This window comes from Apodemus sylvaticus, chromosome 1 (assembly GCF_947179515.1).
Source record: "Apodemus sylvaticus chromosome 1, mApoSyl1.1, whole genome shotgun sequence".
NCBI lineage: Eukaryota > Metazoa > Chordata > Mammalia > Rodentia > Muridae > Apodemus > Apodemus sylvaticus.
In genome coordinates, this window is record NC_067472.1 from 172,499,963 (window position 1) to 172,519,615 (window position 19,653).

A 19,653-nucleotide genomic window follows, 5' to 3' on the forward strand; every position below is an offset into this window, starting at 1 on the left:
CTATGCTTTGGAAATAATATAGTTGGGACTTTTTTTTAGTTCCTTGAGTATGTGTTTTCAATAGCATAGTAGTTTTGTTTCTTTCTATGTTGCCCTCACTAACAGTCCCTGTTAAGTGTTGAATTTGTTTTCAGTGGCAGTGGAAAAAATAAAGACATAGGATCTATCTCTTGTAAGCCAAAACTGTCTGAGGGAACCTCATTCTGGGAGAGAGTTAATACCATGAACCCCAGGAAGCTTTCAGTGGCTGCAAATCAAAGGCCATGATGGTCGAACAGAAGTTCAGACAAGACCCTTCAGACAAAAGGAAGAGGCCTGGGTGGAATTCTCCCTGGAAAACAAGTGCTACACAGCATGGTGTAGAGATAGCACTGGAAGTGAATCCAACACTCCTAGTGGAGGAAGCAGAAACTATCTTCAAATGTAGTGAATGTGAGAAAGTATTTAATAAGAAACATCTCATGGCTGGACATGAAATGATCTGTCACGTCCACCCTCGCCAGCAAAGAGGACGCGACACCAGGGAGTTTCTTCCTTTTTATGGTTTATTCGGGAAACCTTGAATTAAGCTTCTTTCTTCTTTTGGCGGCCCCGGGCTCTCTCCTAACCTGACCTTATATAACCTACTCAGCCCTGTCTGCCAAGGGAGATAGCCAGCCGTTTCCTCATTGGTGAACTAAGTGAGTTCTTCATTAGCATGTAAGTGTGATAAGGAATACAGCACACTGCGCATGTACTAAAGTAATTTACTACCAGGGAGCTGCATGTGGCCAGTGCCATCTTGTAATAGAGATGAACAAAAGGTGGCTTACTACATATCACCCTTTTCTGTTCTAATAGAAGCTGTCTCAGGTCAGGGCTAATCCGGTCACTGGCATCCTGCTGACCAATGACCCCTGACTTAGGTCATCTCTGACACGACTTGGTCTTACTCATTAGAGGGTTACCCTATCGCTCACCAGGCCCCATGTCATAGGTTGATCCAAGCACCGAGAAGTTGCCCATCTTTGGGTATCATTGGATTCCAGACAGTACAGTATGTACAGTACTATATGCTCAGTGTACCCTGGAGCGAAGGCTTCTAAGATTTTAGAGAGGCCAGCCACACAGAGACGTCTTCCTGAGCGTTGATAGCTGCAAGAGCCTGATAAACTACGGCTCTATGAACTGCATGATCTCGTCTAATACGGCAGAAGGACCAAAGGCAGACAAAAGCTCTTAAGCACATAAGGGCGGCTATAGCTAACAAACCAGCCCACTCTTTGATCCAAGAAAAGGCACTGGAGATCCACGAGGTCAGGTCCTCCATGGTGATTGGCTTCAGTCTTGTGGCATTAAGCAAAGCTATCTGAAAGACAAGCTGTTTGGTTAATAATTCTCCCTCAAGAAACCAATTTTCTTTAAGAAATCACTGATATTGTACTGACTTTCTTTTAGAGCTGCCCGTCACCTGGAGGGGGGTAATACACAATCCTGGCGTATGTATAACGCAAGATACCTGCACCATTGTTACAAGTGCATCAACTTCTTCTTGTAGAATATTTACTCTCTGATTCAAAAGTCATATTTTAGCTTCTAAGTGGGAATTATATTGATTTTGGGTCTGTAAGGCTCGTGCAGACCACTCAACTATACTATTCACTACCTCTGCAGTCTGAACTTGAGATACCATGGCAACTGGAGCAGTAGCAGCGACTGCTGCAGATATAGTAATGGCTGTAATAATGGCAGCAGTAATACCAAAATCTCTCTTGACATGGAACGATTGTCCTACAGGAAAAGTGTCTGGGTCTTCTATAACTGGAATGGGCACAAACATGGGTAGGTGAACTACCAAGGCAGTATCATTGCCGCCATCCCAACATTCCAATAGATAGCATAGTGTATGGGTACTGTTACAATCTAGGCGATCACCAGACACATCGGTACTAATCAGGAAGAAAAAGGGTGGTTTGAGGCAAATCGGGGCAGAGGAATAACTTATGTTTTGCAAAAGTGAGTTTATGATTATATTAAGAAGTCTGACTGCCCTTCTTTTAACGTTCCTAACAGCAAATATATTATAAAGAAAAAATTCTTCTCGCTTAATGCGAACAAGAGGAGCTAGTGAGGTAAAAGCATTTTGGTAATTTGACAAGATCCAATCATACCATGGCCATGCATTCTGTGCTCCTGTTGTTCCCCCTTTTTTATTTTTAAACACGCTATCAGGAGAGAGTAGAGGCCTGACCCCTGATGTTCTCAGCCCATCGAGTGGACTCATGGAAATCATCTTATTAGGCTTTTAAGGCTGTCAGCCAGGCCTGGGGGAACTGTCCAGATTTAATAGCTGTGAGTTCCTGTACTATCATTGCAGCCTGTCTCTGTTGGACAAACCTCATCTTACAGATACATCACAGGGAAGCAAATGCTCTTAAAATCATGAGAACAGCAAGGACTCTAAGTCCTGCCCACTCCTTCAGATGATACACCACCCAGCTGATCCATGGTGACAGTCTTTCAGCCAAAGACACATCCACTGGAATTCACGGTCATGATGGCCATATGGAGTTGGTCCATCAGGGCGTCAAATTCACCAGTCCTGTTTCCTAAAAGATACTTAGACATTTGTTTAGACAAATTCTCAGCTCTTGTAAAATTTTCATACTGAATGTTGGCAATACATAAACTAGAATACTTCCACTGACATCCCAATTGGGCTAGCTGCCACAAGGTCTCAATTTGTTCTTGTACTAAATCAATTCTTTGGTTTATAACCATTAAGCCTCCTTTCAGTTGACCATAAAGGCTCACTTGCACATCAATTGAATGAGCAACGCTAGATGACAGATTATTTGGGGCATGAGCCATCAGGTAACGTATTATCTCCAAATGCAAAGCATAGGCTACCAGACAAGGTCATATTTCTATTTTCACCTATTTTAGTTATTTCTTTATCTAAAGGTAAATAGGAAATATCAAAAGTTTTCTCAGCACTAAAAGGACTGGGAAACAAATTTGGCATCATGGCGTATCTGCATGGGTTTAGGAAACACGGAGAATATTCCCCATTTCTGCTCCATCATCTGGCTCCTGCTGAGGATCAGTAGCAATAATAGGACCTTTATATTTGTTGGACTTCTGGATCAGTCTCTCAGGAATCCACACTGTGTCTTGTCGATCCTGAGGATACACGCAAACAGAACACCTCACCCATGCTAAAACTGGGTCTGGGCCATTCCACAGACCAGTAAGCACATCTTTCCATTTTACCATTTCAGTCGATTGAGTGCAGTGAAGCGAATGTTGCTCAGCTGCAAACCGATTCCTTGGGGATTATAGGGAAGGCCATGATTTAACTGTACATTCATTTGTTTGCAGAAAGACTGGAACGACTGAGCAGTATAAGCTGGACCGTTATCTGTCTTTAACTGACAAGGCTGCCCCCAGGCAGCACATGCTTCAAGGCAATGTCCAATCACATTGTGAGTCTTCTCTCCACTCATGGCAGTAGTATGGATAATGCCAGAGCATGTATTCACAGAGACATAAACATACTTTAAGGTTCCAAACTCAGATATATGAGTCACATCCATCTGCCATAATTTTAGGGGCAATAGGCCCTTTGGATTAACTCCTAGACCTGGGGGATGGTGAAAAACTATACATTGTTGGCACTCCAGCATGATCTGCATCCTGTGCATCTGCACGGGAAAGATGGAATTTTTGTTGTAATGTCCTAGCTGAAACATGAAATTTCTGATGACATTTTCGTGCAGCTTCCAGGGATGAGGCCAGGAAGGCATATTCCATTCTGGTGCATCGATCAACAAGGTCATTGCCATTACTCAGCAGGCCTGGCAGACCAGAATGGGTTCTAATATGTTGTATAAAAAATTTTGAATCCCTGGACCAGATAATTTTCTGTAATTTCTTCATAAGATGACTTACCGTACTAGTAGGTTTTATGGAGCCAGCTACTTCTAATACCCTAACAGCATTTACCACATAAGATGAATCCGAAAGTAAATTAAATGGAAAGGAGCATTTTTTTGAAAACTTCTAACACAATTTGCAACTCAACCAGGGAGCCAGGCTGATATGGGCACAAAACGGGCTCATTATGCTCGACCATATAAGCTCCACAGCCTTTTTTTTTTTTTTTTTTTTTTGATCCATCTGTAAATATATTGGGAGCACCCGACAATGGTGCTTGTGCAGTTACTTTTGGAAACACCACAGGATGTTCCTTAAAAAAATGAAAGCAAAGGATGTTTGGGATAATGATTATCTATTAATCCATCAGCGCAATATGGCCTAGTCATCAATCGTCCCACACAAAACCTGCACCTGAGAGGCAGTATAAGGAACAATCAGTGATGTAAGATTCTTCCCAAAAAACTGTAGGTATTGTTGTATCTCTAGAAGGGCCAATTTAGGAACTGCAGTAGGGTAATGATCAATAGATTTTGCTGGTGAGGCTCTAAGATGCACCCACAACAGGGGACCTTCCTGCCATAGCAGGCCTGTAGGCAACAAAAAGGTAGACAAAATGCATAAGGCAATTTTCTCTCCTTCTTTGCAGTGAAACAACACTGTGTCTTGCAACCCTTGTTCTACTCTCTTGAGGGGCTACTCTAGCCTGCTGTGTTAATATTCGGGGTGAATCCAAGGCCGAATTTTAATGCCTTTATAATTTCTATATAGCCATGTTAATGTTTTATAGATCTAGGTTTAAAACTTTATTTCGAACCACATCTGTTTGAATCTGTTAAAAATGTTCTTTTGGCCAGAACTCTCTATGTGAAGCCTCTAAGATAAGGCCAGACCTACACCCATCAACCTTGCAAGGAGTAGCCTGTAACCAGACCCCACTGTATGAAGGTCAAATAACAAAAGGAACCTGTAATATCAAAGCATAACTACAATTTTTGAAAGCAAAACCCAGTTTTAAACAATCTTTTCTCCTTAAAATAATAGCAAACACATTATTTTCATATTGCAAAATTTGTCTATTAGCTTGTGTGTTTGAGTGTATGTCAGTGTAACTTATTGAAGAGACATTACTTTAAGTCTTATTTTTTATAAGTCTGAGTTCTAGGATAAGAATCACATAAAACATTATGTCAATTTAGAAATACCTTAGAGACCTGTATTTCTTGGCTTCTGCCATGCCACGTGTTGCTTAACATAGCTTTAACCCTAAATTGTCAGTTTTAAACTTACCTTTTTTAACCCTCATTATATTTTTTAAATCATGTCCAATAACTTATGAGTGAATACTCTATAGTCAAGGCATATAAAACATTTATACCTTTAGGCCAATTAGAAATAAAGATGAAGCGATTACACAAATCTCATTAATTTAAACCAAATACATATATATTTTTCCAGCTGTAATTTCAGGGGAATAAAGCACCTTGACCCAAACCATCACCATGGTAGAAATTTTTCCAGGAGAATTAACCATTGAGTTTGAGGCTGCTGGCCTCTTAAAAAGTAGCTTTTTCTCCAGCTGTGTTTAACTCATAGTTAAGAATGTGAAGTACCTTTAATCATCTTCTTCTGTGTAAATTGCTGACTGGCAGGACTGCCAGTAGATAACGCCCTTTTTTTTTTTTTTACCATTTTATTTTTTCTTTTCAACATATAACATAAACACAACAATCATTCAGCCACTCAAACAATATACAACATGAATTGGCACACATATAGACAAGTTTGGTGCACCAAAGATAGGCAACAGACAGAAATGTAACTTGATGTCCCAAAAATATCCAAATACCTTAACCAGAACTAAGAATATCTCCATTAGGATTCAGAGAGAAAATAGGATGTCTCTCATGTTCTTCTGTTTCTTGGAGAGTTTTGAAATTAGGTTTTAAACATCATCATCATCATCATCATCATTATTATTATTATTATTATTATTATTATACTTTTTGATACCATGTCCTGTACATGGTAAAACTGCTTTTCAGAAACCTGCTTTTTCTCTTGTTTAAGAGTTAACTTCTTATCTTCTTTTTCTTCTGGGAGTTCTGCCAGAGAAGGGAGGAAAGACATAGTGGCAACCACTGATAGTTATTCTATAGTGTCCTGCTTTTTTAACCCATATTAGGTTCATAAAAAGAGAAAGGGGTTTTAAAAATGTGAGACACGGTATCCTGGCCATGACCATGTGGAGAGAGGTAGGAAGGGAGGAGAGCCCAGGAATTTCTTTGGAATTTAAGACTTACACTCTGCCTGAGTGGTTTTTTACCATTGATTTCTCCTCTGACTTTTAAAGAATGAATTCTCCCCCAGAGAATTTATCTCGGTAAGCTGTATAAATTCCTCAGGTGTGAGTCAGCCTTTCGTGGAAGATTCAAAGTGCTTTTTAAAATTTTAAAGTGAAGGGGCTTGTTTTGGCTCTGGCCTTTTCTGTCTTAGAAATAAATCTTGAAGTTAGAGTGGCCATATGTCCTTTTAAATCTCGTAGCTCCTTTAAGAGGGCTATTAAAGCAAGCTCTCGCTCCCTGCGGGAGCCCTGGAATTGTTTCGCCTGGAGAGAGGGCCACATGCGGACCCGGCCCCAGACCTCTGGGCAAAAGGAACACCCAGAAAGTGTGGGGTGGACGCACCAGTGAAACGCCCTCCTGGTAAGGAGGCATGACTGGCATAGCAGAGTGGACATCTGACACCTTGGCTTTTGTTCTTAAGTCTGCTTCTTCTTTTATGACCGCCTGTCTCTAAACTGGCTCACGAGAGCCTGAATCTCTCCTTCACTTTCAGAATCTTCCGTCTCTAAGATAGCTCATTGAAGAGCCAGAAAAATTGGACATGACTGGGAAGTCCCCATCCCAATAAGTTTCTTTATCACTGCTATTGCGTAATTAGTGGCAGAATCTGAAGCTACTCCCCCAAATAACCGCACAGGCTAGCAGAAAGCACACTTCTTTAAAAACAGGGTAGTGAACTTTCTTGTAATTCTCACTTAACTGTGGAGTTTGTTTTTAGTTCATTACTATGCAAATCCTCTTTCCTTTTGTTCCACCGCAAACTTTTCGCCACACTACCTTAATCTGCAGGGCGGGGCTAACTAGCCACACTCTCCGTTGTACTTTAGACCAGAGACTCCGTGGCCTCTTTTACTGATTAATTTTTCTTTTATAACTTAAAACTTGCCCCAAATACCGGGAACTTCATAGCTTCTTAATACTGAGAGCTGTCTTGTCCCATTCATTACCGGGATCTTTATAGCCTCTTAATACCGAGTGCTGTCTTGCCCCATTACCGGGATCTTAATTCCTCCCATATTCCGGGAATTTTAATTTAATTAACCCTACTTACCGGGAATTTACCAGTGCACTACCCCCGACCATAAAAAGGTTCTGAATACTCCGTACCATACGGGGCCACCAAAATGTCACGTCCACCCTCGCCAGCAAAGAGGATGCGACTCCAGGGAGTTTCTTCCTTCTTTTGGTTTATTCTGGAAACCTAGAATTAAGCTTATTTCTTTTTTTGGCAGCCCCGGGCTCTCTCCCAGCCTGACCTTATATAGCCTACTCAGCCCCATCTGCCAAGGGAGATAGCCATCCATTTCCTCATTGGTGAACTAAGTGAGTTCTTCATTAGCATGTAAGTGTGATAAGAAATACAGCTCACTGCGCATGTACTAACTTAATTTACTACCAGGGAACTGTATGTGGCCAGTGTCATCTTGTAATAGCGATGAACAAAAGGTGGCTTACTACAATGACCCACCCTGTAGTAAAGTCCTGAGTGTCCAGAATGTGCAATGACCTTCATAAAGAGTATTCATCTCCTCCAGCACCAGATGTTCCACACAGGAGAAAGGCCTTATGAATGCCTGGAAAGTGGGAAGCACTATAACCACAAGGCATACCTCATCCAGCACAAGTGGATCCACAGTAGAAAAGTGGCTTTACCAGTGCAACAAATATGGAAAAAATCTTCACCCAGAGGTCCAATTTTGTCCTGCATAGCAGTAAGACATACTGGAGAGAAATCTCTTGTGTGAACCAAATGTGGACAAGTCTTTCAAAGTCAGGGAGGTTTCCTTAGACACTTCATCATCCATAGTGGAGAGAACCCATACAAGTACTTTGAGTACAGACAGATCTTTAGACACACATCATACCACCTGTGGCACCAGCAGGCTTATACTGGGGAGAATTCCCATGAGTGCAGAGAGTGTGGGAAAGCCTTCCTTGAGAGTGGTGCCCTGATCCACCACTATGTGGTCTGCACTGTGGGGAAGCCCTTTAAAGAGTGCTTTGAGCACAGCAAAGCCTTCAACCACAAGTTTTACCTCACGAGACACCAATGCATTCATACTGGAGAGAAGTGCTATGTGTGCAGTGAGTGTGGAAAAGTCCTCACCCACTGTTCTGCATTCATCTTTCATAGAAAGGCCCCACACCAGAGAGAAACCCTTTGAGTGCAGAGTGGTGTTGGAAAGCCTTCAGCAATCAGAATGGTCTCCGCAGCAACTTCAGCATCCACACTGGAGAGAAGCCCTATGAGTTGGATGAGTGTGGGAAGGCCTTTGTGCTCATGCCAAGTCTTAAGAGGCACAAGCGATTTTGTAGTGGGGGAAAAGACATTTGAATGTATTGAGTGTGGGAATACAGTCTGCTGGAGCATGAACCTCATTCGGTACTCCCTCATCCACACTGGGGAGAAGCCCTATGAGTATGGTGAATTTGTGAAGGCCTCCAGCGGCAGCTCCTCTCTCAGGCACCATCAAAGGATGCACAGTGACAGCAGCCCTCCCAGTGTGACAGAGGAGGGAAGACCATTGACAACCATACATGCCTCAGTTACCATCAGTGAACTCTTTTTGGTGAAAGATTGCTTGAATGTAACCTGTGAGGGGAATCTTTAGTCACAGGAAATGTCTTCTTCAGGATCTGATAATCTATGCCAAAGAGAAGCTCCACAAGTGTCTTGACTGTAAAACAAACAAACAAACAAACAAACAAACAAACAAACAAAGCCATTTCTATCACAGAATACAGTGTCATCTGAAGAGCAACATCAGCAGCAGACCCAGCCTTATTTCCCCTCTGAAAATTCACCCAGGAAAGAGCTCCAGGGATGGGGTGGGGGTAGAATCTTGTTTTACAGTCACACAGGAAACTTGAGTTACATCTCGCTCAAGTTTACCTTGTCATGTTATCTCAGGGTTGTTTTACAAAGCACATGCAGACAATAACAAAAACACAGGTCTCTTCAGACCATCCTGCCAAACGTATGGGATGCCATTATATTGAATCCTCAGCTTATTTGGGGTGAGGTGGGTGTTTTAGAAGCTTTAGCCCTTTCCTGTGCCTTGAAAATTCACTTGGTGTTGGGGAGTTAGCTGAGAAAATCCTGTAAGTATGTATTACATATTTTTATGTTCTATGATGGTATTCTTGAGACCAGTAGCCTTTAGGATGGACAGGGTCACTTGAGCCATGAAATACTTCATATGTAAGGCAAAAAGTACCCATATTTTTCCGAAGTATCTGCACTCTTGCAAATTACAACAGCCTTTTGGATCTCTCTCTCTCTCTCTCTCTCTCTCTCTCTCTCTCTCTCTCTCTCTCTCTCTCTCCACCATCCCTCCCCCCTCTCTCTCACTCATGTTCTGTGTGTGTTCGTGTGTGTGTGTGTGTGTGTGTGTGTGTGTGTGTGTGACTGTTTGGCCGGCATGTTTGTATGTACACTTCCTGTACACTAAGAGCCCAAAGAAGTCAGTTACAAAGGGAGTTATGGATGGCTGGTAGCCACCATGTAGATGCCGGCAAACAAACCAAGTACTCTTCAAGATCAAACAATGCTATAAGGCAAAGGACTGCATCAAAAGGACAAAATGGCAGCCAACAGGATGCGAAAGATATTCACTAAGCACACATCTGACAGAGGGCCAATATGTAAAATATTTAAACAACTCAAGAAAGTAGATAACCAACAAGCCAAATAATCTAATTTAACATGTAGTACATGTCTAGACAGAATTTTCAACAGAAGATTATCAAATTGCTGATGATAACTCAAAGGAATGTACCACATTCTTACCCATTTGGAAAAAGCAAATCAAAATGACTCTGGAATTCTATCTTACAAGTTGCAGAATGACTAAGATCAATATAATAAGTAAATGTTCATGCTGCTGAGGGTATGGAGCAAGGGAATAGTTCTCCATTGCTGGTGAGAGTATAAATCTGCACAGCAAAAATGGAAATCAATATGGTGGCTCCACAGAAAAGTAGGAACAAATTTGCCTGATGACACTTCTATAATAATCCAAGGTAGAAACAAAGGATGTTTCACAGTAACACAAGAACTCTTGCTCAATCGACTGTGTTCTGAGCAGCTTTATTCATAATAGTCACACACTGGAAAATAACTATATGTCCCTGAACTGAAAAATGAGAAAAAATGTGGACTATTTACAAAATAGAGTATTGAACAGCTGATAAAAATATTGACTTTTTTTGAACATTGAGCATCAGAGAAATAATGTTCATAAAATTTTCAGGTAAATGCTTAGAGCAAGAAAAGATCACCTTGTATGAGGTAAACTAGTCCTATAAACACAAATATAATATTTACTCACTTATACATGGATATTAGCCTTAAAATAAAGGACAACTTTTCTACATTTCACAGACCAAGAGAAGCTATGTAAAGAAAAGAACTCAAGGGAAGGTCACATGACCCTAGTGAGAAAAAGAATAAACATTTCCAAAGGATGACGAGTCTGTATGGAGAAGCAGAGATTGGAATTTGGAGTAAACTACATATAGTTCTTAAAGAATGAATGACCATTGCATAGTCAGAATCTGTTAGAAAATGCAGCTTGAAGAAAGGGAAACAAAGATCATTCACTGCTTGGAGGAAGTCATTCATAATGGAAAATACTTTTATTTATATTGATCAGGTGTTAGGCATAAATGTGCTTGAGTTTAAGATCAACTTTTTCCACATATTAGTTTATTTATAGACAGTGTCACATAAGAATGCAGTGTCTCAGAAAACAAAATGAAACAAAGCTAAAGACAGACAAACAAAGAGGATGCTTAAATTAGTGATGCAGCTCTGGAACCTATGCATGAAAGAATTGGAAGCCATGGGATTGGAGTGCAAGACGTTTCTGACTAAATTAGTGATGTTGTGAGCAGACTATGCTCTGAGACAGTCATTTGAAAAACAAGTGTGAGGCTATTCCTGGTTGTTTACTTGGCTTCATCTGGAATGAACTACATTTCAGAAATGACATGCACACTTGTAATCCTGATCTTGAGGCTGGAAGACACAGGCTTCTGACCAAGATCAGACCTTGACATGAAAGTCTTGACGCATAGTGGCCTCTAAAAGCTTAGGCCCATCCAGGGTAGTTCACTTCTTTCATCTGGAGACTGAGGCAAACATATTGAGTTCAAGATCATCCTGAGACAAAGCAATTATTAGATCCAGGCATGTTAATACACACTTTTAACCTTCTGCTGAAGGCCTGCATCAGGACTTTGGAAGAAGAAACACTCACTCTTCTTTGCCTTCTTGCACTTACTTGCCAGCAATACGAATTCTCAAGGAAATACAGAGGAGCAGGGGAAATAACTGTCCTCATGGGACTGAGAAACTACCATATTCTTTGACTTTCCATTCACAGCTGCCCCTTGTTGGGTTAGTTGGACTACAGACTGTAAGTCATTCATAAATTTCCTTGATAAATAGAGACATTCCATAAGTTATGTGACACTAGAGAACCTTGACTAAAACAACAAAGTAACAGACATCGACACATAGACTCAGGTATAGACAGAAACACACACACACACACACACACACACACACACACACACATACTAACAAGGAAAAGAAAAAGAGACAACCAAGTCTACCTTATTTTTACCAATAGTACAGTTCTCATGTGATGTCCATCAAGTATCATGTTTTCCCAATATTAAATCATGCTCTCCTCTACTGGTAGTGATGAGCTTTATTTATTCAGCCTCTGTCATTTCTGTATAGTGCTACTGACATATTTTGGTTGCCTCCTCCTGACCTCTGTCTGATTCAAATGCCAAGGCATTGACTGTGTTCACTGACACATAGCTAATATACAACCCTTTGGAAACTAGGATTTTTTAACACGTTTGGAAAGAACCATTTGAGAGAACATAGGATCAGAAGTCATGGGAGATACATGTTAATCTTGTGTTCCTTTTCAATGTGGCACTCTTCCCTCTCACTACAATCCCTTTCATTGCTTTCCTAGGATGTGTTTTCCTTCCAGGGAAGAATTATGCAATCAAGTATTGAATTAGAGATACAGGGCTGGGGCTGAGTTTGCTTTTCTTCTCTGACTCAATTCTCTGAAAAAGGTGTCTTTGCTCTGTTCTATGTGCTTGCTTGTATGTGTTTCTCTATGTCAGCATCATTTGTTCTCATAAGCCAGGCTGACTTTTATCTTCTTGGACAACCAGGCTGTCCTGGACCTAGAAAGTTTTGGGCTGCCCTAACCAGACACAGGAGATATGAACCAATCACATTCTGATATTTATTAGCATCTGTACCTTTCTCAGTGAAATCAGTAACTTTAAGAAGAAGCCATTTCAGAGAGAACCTCAGGTGAATCAGAGAATAGACCCAGACACCTCCTACATTCCAGTGATTCCAGGAAATAGCCTTGAAATTCCCTGAAAAAAGAGGTAAGGATGGAGAACAGATAGGGTCTGCCTTTGTGGAAGGAAAATTGTGTGTGTGTGTGTGTATGTGTGTGTGTGTGTGTGTGTGTGTGTGTGTGTGAGAGAGAGAGAGAGAGAGACAGACAGACAGACAGACAGACAGAGAAACAGAGACAGAGAGAGATGGAGATGGGGAGAGAGAAAGAGAGGCAGAGGGAGCTTGATAGAATCTTCATCACAATTATGGGGAGATTACAGTGTTGAGTAGTTCCCTTTGAACAACACTTATAATCAAGGGGTTTAATTTTCTAAACTCTGAATGCAAATGTAAGGTGGGAACCACCTGTATATGTGTTTAAGTATATATTTTTGCCTCAATATGAATTTCATATTACTATTCATTCCTTTTTCAATATTTTCTCATGAAAGTATTGTTCTATGATACATTACAGTGAAAGACACCACTATAATTTAAAATTTAATTAACCACAAAAATAGCTTTTTTTTGAAGGTGTAAGGAAACAGATTGTTGTGATCTACTGCACAATTTGCTGTGTTTTTATGATCTTCCCATCTGTTAAACAGGATTATTTTTCATTGATAATTCAAGTTATATTCTTTGTTATATGGGCTGTTTTGTTCATTTTCTCTAACCTGGAAGCATGTGTGGGGCTGTGTGGAAGTATTTACTGTCAGAAAACCCTGAGAGAATACTTCTTTTTTTCAAAATTCCATATATTTTTTATTTACATTTCAAATGATTTCGCATTTTCTGGCCCCCCACCCCCCGAAAATCAAATAAGCACAGATCCCTCCCCTTGTTCTCCCATACACCCCTTCTCACTTCCCTGTTCTGGTTTTGCCTTATACTGCTACACTGAGTCTTTCCAGAACCAGGGGCCACTCTTCCATTCTTCTTGTACCTCATTTCATGTGTGGATTATGTTTTGGGTATTCCAGTTTTCCAGGCTAATATCCACTTATTAGTGAGTGCATACCATGATTGATCTTTTGAGACTGAGTTACCTCACTTAGTATGATGTTCTACAGCTGCATCCATTTGCCTAAGAATTTCATGAATTCGTTGTTTCTAATGGCTGAATAGTACTCCATTGTGTAGATATACCACATTTTTCCCATCCATTCTTCTGTTGAGGGATACCTGGGTTCTTTCCAGCTTCTGGCTATTATAAATAGGGCTGCTATGAACATAGTGGAGCATATATCCATTTTACGTGCTGGGGAAACGTCTGGGTATATGCCCATGAGTGGCATAGCAGGATCTATCAGAAGTGACGTGCCCAGTTTTCTGAGGAACCACTAGACTAATTTCCAGAGTGGTGGTTCCAATTTGCAACCCCAACCAGCAGTGGAGGAGTGTTCCTCTTTCTCCACATCCTCGTCATCAGCTGCTGTCTCCTGAGTTTTTAATCTCAGCCATTCTGACAGGTGTAAGGTGAAATCTCAGGGTTATTTTGATTTGCATTTCCCTAATGAGTTATGAAGTTGAGCATTTTTTAAGATGCTTCTCTGCAATCTGAAGTTCTTCAGGTGTGAATTCTTTGTTTAACTCTGTGCCCCGTTTTTAATAGGGTTATTTGGTTTTCTGGGGTCTAACTTCTTGATTTCTTTGTATATATTGGATATTAGCACTCTATCTGATGTAGGTTTGGTGAAGATCTTTTCCCAATTTGTTGGTTGTTGATTTGTCCTCTTGATAGTGTCTTTTGCTTTACAGAAACTTTGTAATTTTATGAGCTCCCATTTGTCAATTCTTGATCTTAGACCATATGCTATTGGTGTTCTGTTCAGGAACTTTCCCCCTGTACCGATGTCCTCAAGGGTTGTCCCCAGTTTCTTTTCTATTATCTTCAGAGTGTCGGGCTTTATGTGGAGGTCCTTGATCCATTTGGAGTTGAGCTTAGTACAAGGAGACAAGGATGGATCAATTCGCATTCTTCTGCATGCTGACCTCCAGTTGAACCAGCAACATTTGTTTCTTTGACTATTGAGTCAATGGTTTCTATAGTATCTTCTGCAACTGAGATTCTTTCTTCCATCTCTTGTATTCTGTTTTTGATTTTTGCATCTATGGGCCCTGATTTCTTCTCAAGATTTTCTATCTCCAAAATTGCCTCCCTTTGTGATTTCTTATTTGTTTCTACTTGTTTTTTTTCTTTTTTTCTTTTTTCTTTGTTTTTTTTCTTTTTTTTATTCGATATAATTTTTTATTTACATTTCAAATGATTTCCCCTTTTCTAGCCCCCCACTCCCCGAAAGTCCCATAAGCCCCTTTCTCTTCCCCTGTCCTCCCACCCACCCCTTCCCACTTCCCCGTTCTGGTTTTGCCTAATACTGCTTCACTGACTCTTTCCAGAACAAGGGGCCACTCCTCCTTTCTTCTTGTACCTCATTTGATGTGTGGGTCATGTTTTGGGTATTCCAGTTTTCTAGGTTAATATCCACTTATTAGTGAGTGCATACCATGATTCACCTTTTGAGTCTGGGTTACCTCACTTAGTATGATGTTCTCTAGCTCCATCCATTTGCCTAAGAATTTCATGAATTCATTGTTTCTAATGGCTGAATAGTACTCCATTATGTAGATATAACACATTTTTTGCATCCACTCTTCTGTTGAGGGATACCTGGGTTCTTTCCAGCATCTGGCAATTATAAATAGGGCTGCTATGAACATAGTAGAGCATGTATCCTTATTACATGGTGGGGAATCCTATGGGTATATGCCCAGGAGTGGTGTAGCAGGATCTTCTGGAAGTGAGGTACCCAGTTTTCGGAGGAACCGCCAGACTGATTTCCAGAGTGGTTGTACCAATTTGCAACCCAACCAGCAGTGGAGGAGTGTTCCTCTTTCTCCACACCCTCTCCAACACCTGCTGTCTCCTGAATTTTTAATCTTAGCCATTCTGACTGGTGTAAGGTGAAATTTCAGGGTTGTTTTGATTTGCATTTCCCTAATGACTAATGAAATTGAGCATTTTTTAAGATGCTTCTCTGCCATCCGAAGTTCTTCAGGTGAGAATTCTTTGTTTAACTCTGTACCCCATTTTTTAATAGGGTTGTTTGGTTTTCTGGAGTCTAACTTCTTGGGTTCTTTATATATATTGGATATTAGCCCTCTATCTGATGTAGGATTGGTGAAGATCTTCTCCCAATTTGTTGGTTGCCGATTTGTCTTCTTGATGGTGTCCTTTGCCTTACAGAAACTTTGTAATTTTATGAGGTCCCATTTGTCAATTCTTGATCTTAGAGCATATGCTATTGGTGCTCTGTTCATAAACTTTCTCCCTGTACTGATGTCCTCAAGGGTCTTCCCCAGTTTCTTTTCTATTATCTTCAGAGTGTCTGGCTTTATGTGGAGGTCCTTGATCCATTTGGATTTGAGCTTAGTACAAGGAGACAAGAATGGATCAATTTGCCTTCTTCTGCATGCTGACCTCCAGTTGAGCCAGCACCATTTGTTGAAAAGGCTATCTTTTTTCCATTGGATGTTTTCAGCCTCTTTATCGAGGATCAAGTGGCCATAGGTGTGTGGGTTCATATCTGGATCTTCAATCCTGTTCCATTGATCCTCCTGCCTGTCACTGTACCAATACCATGCAGTTTTAAACACTATTGCTCTGTAGTATTGCTAGAGGTCAGGGATACTGATTCCCCCAGACTTTCTTTTGTTGCTGAGAATAGTTTTAGCTATCCTGGGTTTTTTGTTGTTCCAGATGAATTTGATAATTGCTCTTTCTAACTCTGTGAAGAATTGAGTTGGGATTTTGATGGGTATTGCATTGACTCTGTATATTGCTTTTGGCAAAAAGGCCATTTTAAGTATATTGATTCTACCGATCCATGAGCATGGGAGGTTTTCCCATTTTTGAGGTCTTCTTCCATTTCCTTCTTCAGAGTCTGGAAGTTCTTGTCATACAGATCTTTCACATGTTTGGTAAGAGTCACCCCAAGATACTTTATACTGTTTGTGACTATTGTGAAGGAGGTCATTTCCCTAATTTCTTTCTCAGCCTGCATATCATTTGAGTATAGGAAGGCCACTGATTTGCTTGAGTTGATTTTATAACCTGCCACTTTGCTGAAGTTGTTTATCAGCTGTAGGAACTCTCTAGTGGAGTTTTTTGGGTCACTTAGGTAGACTATCATGTCGTCTGCAAATAATGATAGTTTGACTTCTTCCTTTCCTATTTGTATCCCTTTGACTTCCTTATGTTGTCGAATTGCCCGAGCTAGTACCTCAAATACAATATTGAAAAGATAAGGAGAAAGGTGGAAGCCTTGTCTGGTCCCTGATTTCAGTGGGATTGCTTCAAGTTTCTCTCCATTTAGTTTGATGCTGGCTACCGGTTTGCTGTATATTGCTTTTACTATGTTTAAGTATGGGCCTTGAATTCCTGTTCTCTCCAAGACTTTAAGCATGAAAGGATGCTGAATTTTGTCAAATGCTTTTTCAGCATCCAATGAAATGACCATGTGGTGTTTTTTCTTTGAGTTTGTTTATGTAGTGGATTGCATTGATTGATTTCGGTATATTGAACCACCCCTGAATTCCCGGGATAATGCCTACTTGATCATGGTGGATGATCGTTTTGATGTGTTCTTGGATTCGTTTGGCAAGAATTTTATTGAGTATTTTTGCATCGATGTTCATAAGGGAAATTGGTCTGAAGTTCTTTCTTTGTTGGATGTTTGTGTGGTTTTGGTATCAGCGTAATTGTGGCTTCGTAGAAGGAATTGGGTAGTGTTCCTTCTGTTTCTATTTTGTGGAATAGTTTGAAGAGTATTGGTAATAACTCTTCTTTGAAGGTCTGATAGAATTCTGCACTGAAACCATCTGGTCCTGTTTTTTTTTTTTTTTTTTTGGTTGGAAGACTTTCTATGGCTCCTTCTATTTCTTTAGGCTTTATGGGACTGTTTAGATGGTCTAGTTAGTCCTGATTTAATTTTGGTATTTGGTATCTGACAAGGAAATTGTCCATCTCCTCCAGATTCTCCAGTTGTGTTGAGTACAGGCTCTTGTAGTAGGATCTGATGATTTTTTGGATTTCCTCAGTTTCCGTTGTTATATCTTCCTTTTCATTTCTATGTTTGTTACTTTGGATACTTTCTCCGTGTCGTTTGGCCAGTCTGGCTAAGGGTTTATATATCTTGTTGATTTTCTCAAAGAACCAGCTCCTGGTTTTGTTGATTCTTTGTATGGTTCTCTTTGTTTCTGCTTGATTGATTTCGGCCCTGAGTTTGATGATTTCCTGCCTTCTACTCCTCCTGGGTGAAATAGCTTCTTTTTGTTCCAGGGCTTTCAGGTGTATCATTAAGCTGGTAATGTATCCTCTCTCCATTTTCTTTTTGGAGGCACTCAGGGCTATGAGTTGTCCTCTTAGCACTGCTTTCATTGTGTCCCATAGACACACTTTGGGTCTGTTGTGTCTTCATTTTCATTGTGTTCTAAAAAGACTTTAATTTCTTTCCTTATTTCTTCCTTGACCATGGTATCATTGAGTAGAATATTGTTCAGTTTCCACGTGTATGTGGGTTTTCTGTTGTTTTTGTTGCTATTGAAGACCACTTTTACTCCATAGTTATCTGATAGGAGGCATGGGATTAGTTCGATCTTCGTATATTTGTTGAGGTCTGTCTTGTGACCAATTATATGGTCGATTTTGGAGAAGGTACCATGAGGTGCTGAGAAAAAGGTATATTCTTTTGCTTTAGGATAGAATGTTCTATATATATCTGTTAAATCTAATTGGTCCAAAGCTTCAATTAGTTTCATTGTGTCCATGTTTAGTTTCTGTTTTCATGATCGGTCCATTGAGGAAAGTGCAGTGTTGAAGTCATCCACAATTATTTTGTTAGGTGCAATGTGTGCTTTGAGTTTCAATAAAGTTTCTTTTACGAAAGAGGGTGCCCTTGCATTTGGAGCATAGAAGTTCAGGATTGAGAGTTCTTCTTGTTGTATTTTTCCTTTGACCAGCAAGAAGTGTCCCTCAGAGTCTCTTTTGATGACTTTGGGTTGAAAGTCAATTTTATCTGATATTAAAATGGCTACTCCAGCTTGTTTCCTGAGACCATTTGCTGGTAAAATTGTCTTCCAGCCTTTTACTCTAAGGTAGTGTTTGTCTTTGACCCTTAGGTGTGTTTCCTGAAATCAGCAATATGTAGGGTCCTGTTTACGTATCCAGTCAGTTAATCTGTGTCTTTTTATTGGGGCATTAAGTCCATTGATGTTAAGAGATATTAAGGCATAGTGATTGTTACTACCTATCATTTTTGATGCTTTGATTGCTTAACTTCTTTTGGGTTTGATGAAAGGTTACTATGTTGCCTTTTCCAGGGTGAAGTTTCCCTCCCTGTATTGGTGTTTTCCTCCCATTATCCTTTGTAAGGCTGGGTTTGTGGATAGATATTGGGTAAACTTGGTTTTGTCATGAAATATCTTAGTTTCTCTATCTTCGGTGATTGAGAGTTTTGCTGGATATAGGAGTTTTGGCTGGCATTTGTGTTCTCTTAGAGTCTGCATGAGATCTGCCCAGGACCTGCTAGCCTTCATAGTCTCAGGTGAAAAGTCTGCTGTGATTCTGATAGGTCTTCCTTTATATGTTACTTGGCCTTTTTCTCTTACTGCCTTTAATATTCTTTCTTTGTTTAGAACATTTGGTGTTTTGATTATTATGTGACTGGAAGTATTTCTGTTCTGGTCCAATCTGTTTGGAGTTCTGTAGGCTTCTTGTATATTCATGGGCATCTCTCTCTTTAGGTTAGGGAAGTTTTCTTCCATAATTTTATTGAAGATATTTGCTGGCCCTTTACGTTGTAAATCTTCACTCTCATCTATGCCTATCATCCTTAGGTTTGGTCTTCTCATTGGGTCCTGGATTTCCTGGATATTTTGGGTTACAAACTTTTTGCATTTTGCATTTTCTTTAACTGTTGAGTCCATGGTTTCTATGGAATCTTCAGCATC